The sequence below is a fragment of the Panulirus ornatus genome, chromosome 19, assembly GCF_036320965.1.
Source record: "Panulirus ornatus isolate Po-2019 chromosome 19, ASM3632096v1, whole genome shotgun sequence".
Classification (NCBI taxonomy): domain Eukaryota; kingdom Metazoa; phylum Arthropoda; class Malacostraca; order Decapoda; family Palinuridae; genus Panulirus; species Panulirus ornatus.
Genome location: NC_092242.1, coordinates 66,053,520 through 66,061,019, shown reverse-complemented (window position 1 = coordinate 66,061,019; position 7,500 = coordinate 66,053,520).

Genomic DNA, 7,500 nt, shown 5'->3' with positions numbered 1-7,500 from the left:
GGAGAAGAAGAAGAAGAAGGACGAAAACCCTGTGCCTTTTTTTCTTTTCTCGGAAGAAGAAGAAGAAGGAGCGCTTGAATGACCTTCGCTGAGAAAGGCCTCAAAAGATTTTGTGTCCTGTATGCTGAGTTAACTGATTCGGAGGGGATAGGGCGTTTCCTTTTTTATGTCCCCGGCTTTGGCCAAGAGTCAGGGGTATATACCCGAGTTATATCTACCAGTCGCTTGTGAACGCAGTTTTCCCTCCCTTGATCTGTCCATTCTCATTTAGTCACCTCTTTACGGTTCTTATTTCATCTTTTTTTTTTCTGTAAGGTTTACAGGAGAGGAAGGCGCGGGGTTCCGTTATCAGACTCGCATCCTCGTGTAGGTCAAGCCTTACTTCGTAATGAAGGACTGAAGAAATGGAGAAGGTAAGAGAGAAAAGAGGAAGAATGTGAGGGTTGTCAAAGTAGTGGGAAGGGGAAAAAAAGAAGACGTACCTTTTGAGAAGTTAGGCTGAAAGGATGAAGAGCAACACAAGAGTGTTACAGAAAAACCCATTTAAGTTCTTTTCAAAATTTCACACGGCTACATACAATGATATTCATCTCTCTCTCTCTCTCTCTCTCTCTCTCTCTCTCTCTCTCTCTCTCTCTCTCTCTCTCTCTCTGTGTAAATCAATTTACAGAAACACAATAATCCACCAACTCCTCCGTGGAACTGCTTAAAGTAAAGAAATTGTTGTTGCTTCAGAGGGAAAAGCTTATCCAGTAAGCGTCAGATGTGTGTGGGTTGTGCCAAGAAATGTCCAAATTCACATCTGTCAATTTTTCTCCTTTTCCATCAAACTCCAGTCATTTCTCTGGAAGTGTGTAAAGCCAAAGACAAATTACTTTTACTAAATCTAAGATGTCTTTTAGGAATTAGCATTTAATCAAGCAACTTTCTTCACGGGAAGTTCTACTTCATGATATGAATATTCCATACGAAAGGGAAATATATTTAAGAAAATAAAGGTTTTTATGTCACTGTGATGTTTGCACAAACCCTGTGTGTGTGTGTGTGTGTGTGTGTGTGTGTGTGTGTGTGTGTGTGTATGTAAGCGGATGAATTACGTACAGACACGAAGTTTGTGATTTGATGTTCGATATATTGGAATTTCAACCGCTTATCTTTATGTTTCCTCACAAGTATTCTCAAGAGATTAAGAAGGATGGTATACTGGTGTGTACAGGAATGGACTTATTTGTTCCCATCCACTCTCTCGCTGTCATAAATCATAAACCGAAACAAGAGCTTCCTGTCCACAGCCAAGCACTACACACTTTTCTGTAGTTTCTCCTAACCTTTTCTTATGCCCTTTTTTAGCCCATTGTCGCTCCCCGTATATCACACCACCCCAGTTTACTCTTTCCCATGCGCGCGTCACATCATCCTGCTCACACACACACACACACACACACACACGATATATATATATATATATATATATATATATATATATATATATATATATATATATATATATATATACATACTCGCTATTTCCCGCATTAGTTGGGTGGCACCAAGAATAGAGGACTGATCCTAAGAAGGAAAATCCTTACCTAGCCCCCCCCCCCCCCCCTATTCCTTTTTCTATTGGAAAAATGAAAACGGGAGGAGAGGATTTCCAGCCCCCTGCTCCCTGCAACTGTGTAAACAGGTATTTCAGTATTACACTTGTATCCCGTGTACGAACATGAGCCAACTAATCTATACCCTGCCTCCTGCCCCCAAGCCTCTCACCTTCCCTGCACATAGAAAAACAAAAGGTCAGTTGAGGTCACCACGGGTCGCGTAAAGAGGAGAGGTCGATGCTGCAAGAATTACCCTTGACCTCACCGGATGAAACTCAGACATAGCTTGGAGAGGTAGTGCGTAGCAGCTGTTGAAACACCTCGCTGCCAAGGTTTACAGTCATCAGTCTGTTCAGCCATACAACAAGCAGACGACCTCAACGACGAAAACGAGGTCAACCTCAGCCAATTTTCTAATGTGTGGGGCTTTTACCCTATTCGTGAGTGGGTCAGAATCCTTACTGAGGACGATACAGACCATTTGCGTCTATGAGTGACCTTCTTCCCAAGGTATTCTCAAAGGTTCTGATGAGTTTGATGTCACTCAGGTCTTTCCACAATGTCTCAGAACACCCAGAACCCCTTTGTATCGGAGGATCACTCCTTTTTTTTTGGAGTCTCAGAATCTCTTCCTGGCTGCATACGAGGATGCAAATCCATATGGCCTTCTCTGCTCTGGCGTGCGTGACAGAATCGGTTACCGCTGTACCCAGATGTCGAACTCACTTACCGGCCTCATTTGATAAACATTACATGGAGAGAGTTTATAGATTAGAGAGGCAGGCATGGAAGGGTTTTGATAATGATTAAATTACATCACGCCGCTCGCCGTTGTCCCAGGGGCACGCGCGCGCGCCGGAGAGGAGAGAGAGAGAGAGAGAGAGAGAGAGAGAGAGAGAGAGAGAGAGAGAGAGAGAGAGAGAGAGAGAGAGAGAGAGAGAGAGAGTCGCTCGCCCACACACTCGCTCAGTAAGATAGAGGCGAGCATAATAAACCAAGGCCTACTTGGATGTTGGTCTTATAATATTCCCAAGTGGGTGAGACTGATGACTCAAAACGACCACTGTCAGGTCGAACATGTCACCGATGAGTTATATATTCTAAGGTTTCGCCCGATGTGTTGAGGTTATGATAGGAGCATCAGCGTTTCCACGCGTGCGTGTGCGAACGTCTCAACGCTGTATATCAACGTCTTAAACACTTGCATTACCCCCCCTTTTGGGGCGTACATCTAACCCGTCGACGCATGTAAGAATCAGACATCCGACGCCAAGCGGTAACAGACTGCAACGCTTTGACCCATGGGATTAACACTCTGTTCCCTCCATCATTTCGACACGGTCATCCAGTCTGGTGTGGGTCAGTAACGAGTCAACTACGGTGCTCAGCGTTGCTTGGCCTTTCTCACTACGGCGTGAAGGAAACGCAATAACAAGCCCGGAGGCAACACAAGGAGAAGGGAGGGAGAGAGGGAACACTAGGAGAGGTAATGTGATTCTCCAGTTTCCCTGCCAATACCAGAGTTCAGGCGATTTCAAGTAGCCATGTAGGTACATAGCCCTGAGCACCGCTGCCGGCTGGGAGGACCTCTGGATAGGGAGGGACTCTGAGGGTAGAGGGTTAGAGTGAGAGTAGTTTGCGTAGGGGAAAAACAGGATAGGGAGAGACGGGGGAAAAAATAAAGATATAATGCTTAAGGTTACCATGGAGGGTAGCGAGATCTCTAGATATATAAAGTATAGAAATAAGGGATAGATATACAGACTTGAGCACAATAGGATATAAGGCTGAGATTGATTGGATAGGAGAGAGATACAGTCATGGGATAGGGTCAAGATACATTGAGGCTAGATGGATAGGAGTATACAGATCACGTTAGAACACAAGGGAAAAAAAAATGTGATGTTCATTATTCTATATTCAAAATCGTATCAAAAACTCTAGCGCTAATAATAACACTAATTTCACACGATAATCAGATAACGAGAATAGGAAGTATAAATGCGTAACTTGATGTTGTATATGGTCATAGGTATTCTAATATACCTAGTTCGTATGCGATGCGCAGATCCAACGCTCATCTTTCTCACACAATTTTTCTTAAAACACCTTTTTTTTTTGTAGCTTTCCTCAAACTCCTTTTCCTCTTTTCTATTCTGACGCACCATGCATGGCACCATCTTCTCAACCACCACTTCCACATACATAGTAGCTAGTATGCACACATATACACATATACAGAGGTGAAAAACCACGACGAAACGGAAGATACACGTAGTGTCATGCGCTTTCGCATATTACATTGTCAAAACTGCCACCTGCGCAGTCTCCACAAGGCAAATATACGAAAGCGCTCGACACTTCGTATTTTGCGGTTTGTTGTGGGCTCACCTACAACTTATATACACTCTCTACCACTGTAGTTTTATCCTTACACACATATGTATACATACATTCACCAACATACTCGTGGTGGCATACAAATTATTGCCATACATACACACATACATCACAGTCCATACATACATAAATACCAAACATACATACAACATACACATACAACAAACACGCACACACGTAAGAACAAACGCAAGTTCACATATTCACCCTAGTAGAGTAGAGAGGACCAGCAGCTGGGGTGGGGAAGAACACTTCTCGTATTCGACAATATGTTGGTAAAATGCTGATGTAATTTAGGGCTTCTCCTCCCGAGTGTCCTGAGCACTACAGGAGAGAGGGCAAGGAGGCGTCCTGGGTGAGGCCCAAAGCCTCTCAACCCACGCCCTAGGCAGACGGGTGGCTGGAACGAATAGATTTTCAAGATCGAAATTCTATTTGGAAAATTGCGAGCCAGGAGGGAGCGATTTTATATATATATATATATATATATATATATATATATATATATATATATATATATATATATATATATATATATATATATATGAGTATTTGGGACGTGTAGAGATTATTTTTTTCATGGAATTATATACATGTCAACCACAGTTTACTGGGTAGGTGGAAAGGTTCTCGTTCTGCATGGGATATAACTAGTATAATTCCTATAATTGCTCTTGGAAGTTCATGAAAATAAAACAAATCCATGAAAGCTACCGACAACAGGTAAGAACTTACTGAAATGGACGTTCTTCAATTATATTAATTTCAGATCACCCAGAATTCACTACAGAGTAAGATCGTGTCTGTGATAGATGAATATATCACACACGGATTGATCCCTTTGGCAATGAATAAAATGGTTGTGAATAATGATGAAGTTGTTGAATATATGTATCCCAGAAACAGACAAATTTAACCCACCATCTCCACCCTTCTGTCCCTATGAGCGACATTCTTTTAAGATATTTTCATAAGGGTGAAGGACCCTGTCACTGGAGACCACATATGGGACTTCAACTACCACCATCCAACACCTATGTACCACTTTACTCACACCATTCTATTATTGTATTTCTTTGAAGGGGGAGGTTGTTTATTGTTCTTTTCTCCCTCCCTTCCTCCCTCCTCTTTCCCTCCCTCCCTCCCTCCTCTCTCCCTCCCTCCCTCCCTCCCTCCTCTCTCCCTCCCTCCCTCCCTCCTCTCTCCTCCCTCCCTCCCTCCGTCGAGTCTCATAATGGCTGGGGGGTCCTGACATCAGACACTCATATCGTTGGACCAAAACACTTCACGCCGCCACTTGTCCCGCACATATACGAAGGTGGTGGAGGCACTCGTCGACAATTGCGTGTTAGCGTGGCCGCTCGTCCAGGCCTTGAGAGAGAGAGAGAGAGAGAGAGAGAGAGAGAGAGAGAGAGAGAGAGAGAGAGAGAGAGAGAGAGAGAGAGAGAGAGAGCCCACCGGCTTACTGTGTACGAGGGGCGGAAGCGTCGAACTGGGGGAACTTTAGTAAAGATCCATTTTCTCATTATTGTTTCGTCCCAAAAGAAATAGAAATCAGGGAAAGAAACTCGTCCTTAATATCTTGCATGTATGGTTTTCAGGGAAACGAAAGCTGTCAAGTGGTGGGGGTGGAGGGGGTTTGTCTGTCTATGTAAGAGACGAGAAAGCTCATTCTCTGACGCAAGGGTAATTGGAAATCGTCCTTTATGGCTTCGGCTTTGACGCCACACCTCAAGGATTAATAAAAGAATATCTTACATGGCATGAGACTCTGTTGTTAGGGTATATGCATCACCAAAATACAATACTCCTCAACCTTGATTGCATCAATTAAACTTCTCTCAGAATGGATTGGAATAAATCATATACATTCCCCTTACCTCACATTACTGAAACTCTTCCCATGGGAATAAATCATATACATTCCCCTTACCTCACATTACTGAAACTCTTCTCATAAATGAGGGGAATAAATCATACATTCGAAGAGTGTATTTCGACGGGTCGTGACACCCAGAGGCTGACTGCGGTCTTTCAACGATTACCTGGCAGTCGATAACATTGAAGCCCAGAGGAATCAACGAGCGAATGGGTAGTTACAACGCAATCACCCACTGGAATTGATAGAATCCTAAAAATTCAAGGGGGGGGGAACGCACCAACAACTTGTGTCGCGTCACATCTGGTTTTCAACAGATGTTGCTCAAGCAACTTAGTCGACGGGAGATGTGAGTAATGTGTGTATCACTTCAGTGGATGAAGTTTATTTAAATACCCGCAGCCTTCAGCGACCAATCGGCTGGAAGCGTTAGGTTGGACTTAATATACTGGCAATTAATTATCCATCAGCCATCACCTGTGTTATTTTGAATTAGCAGTTACTATTATATATATATATATATATATATATATATATATATATATATATATATATATATATATATATATATATATATATATCAAACACAGAAAACTGAAAAGTTGAAAAATTCCAAATCTCTGTTTTCTAATCCCTCCTTTCCCAATCCTTTTCTTGTCATCCCTCTGTCTCATTCTTCGAAGAACAACAGGAAAATCCAGAGGATGAAATCCTTCAATCAGCTAATGAACTGAGTCCTTCACTCACCCCCCGACGAAGCAACCCACTGCAGGGGGATCCTTGTGCGTTAATATGACATTAAGTCAACTTGGTGGTACATGGGACTCGAAGCACTTACTTAACTCGGTTAGGTAAGTGCTTCGAGAGGTCCTAATTATCCCCCCCCCCCCCCCCACACACCCGCTGACTTGTGTACGTCTTTGACAGCAGAACTCACGGCTGGCACTTAACAACACCTGCTGACACGTAATTAGTCAGCGACGTAATCAGTCAGTGACTGACAGTCAGTGACGGATGAAACCAAACAGTCACTTTTATGGAGACACTCTGGACGTGGTGTCAGGTTTCGATTCGCCACACAGGAGAGAAACACTTCGATATTAACACTTTGAGAATAAAGATTTACCTCAAAGGGGCATAAAGAGGTTATTTATATATATATATAAATATATATATATATATGTATATATATATATATATATATATATATATATATATATATATATATATATATATATATATATATACATATATATACATATATATATATATATATATATATATATATATATATATATATATATATATATATATATATATATATATATATATATAAGATACTTGACGAAATAATTTGACAGTATCTCAATAAAACTGAAAAGTGTTAAAAGTATAACGAAAACTGTGAGACATAACGTTGATTACCACCGCCAGTATAACAACACACCAAGAATATAACATATCCCCAGACGGGATCAATACGCTCAGAGAAGATGGAGTCCTGCCAGCTACCAGATAGGTACAGAAATAAGCGCATATATTACAAGTCTAGCTCAGGGGGTATGTGTGTGTGTGTGTGTGTGTGTGTGTGTGTGTGTGTGTGTGTGTGTGTGTGTGTGT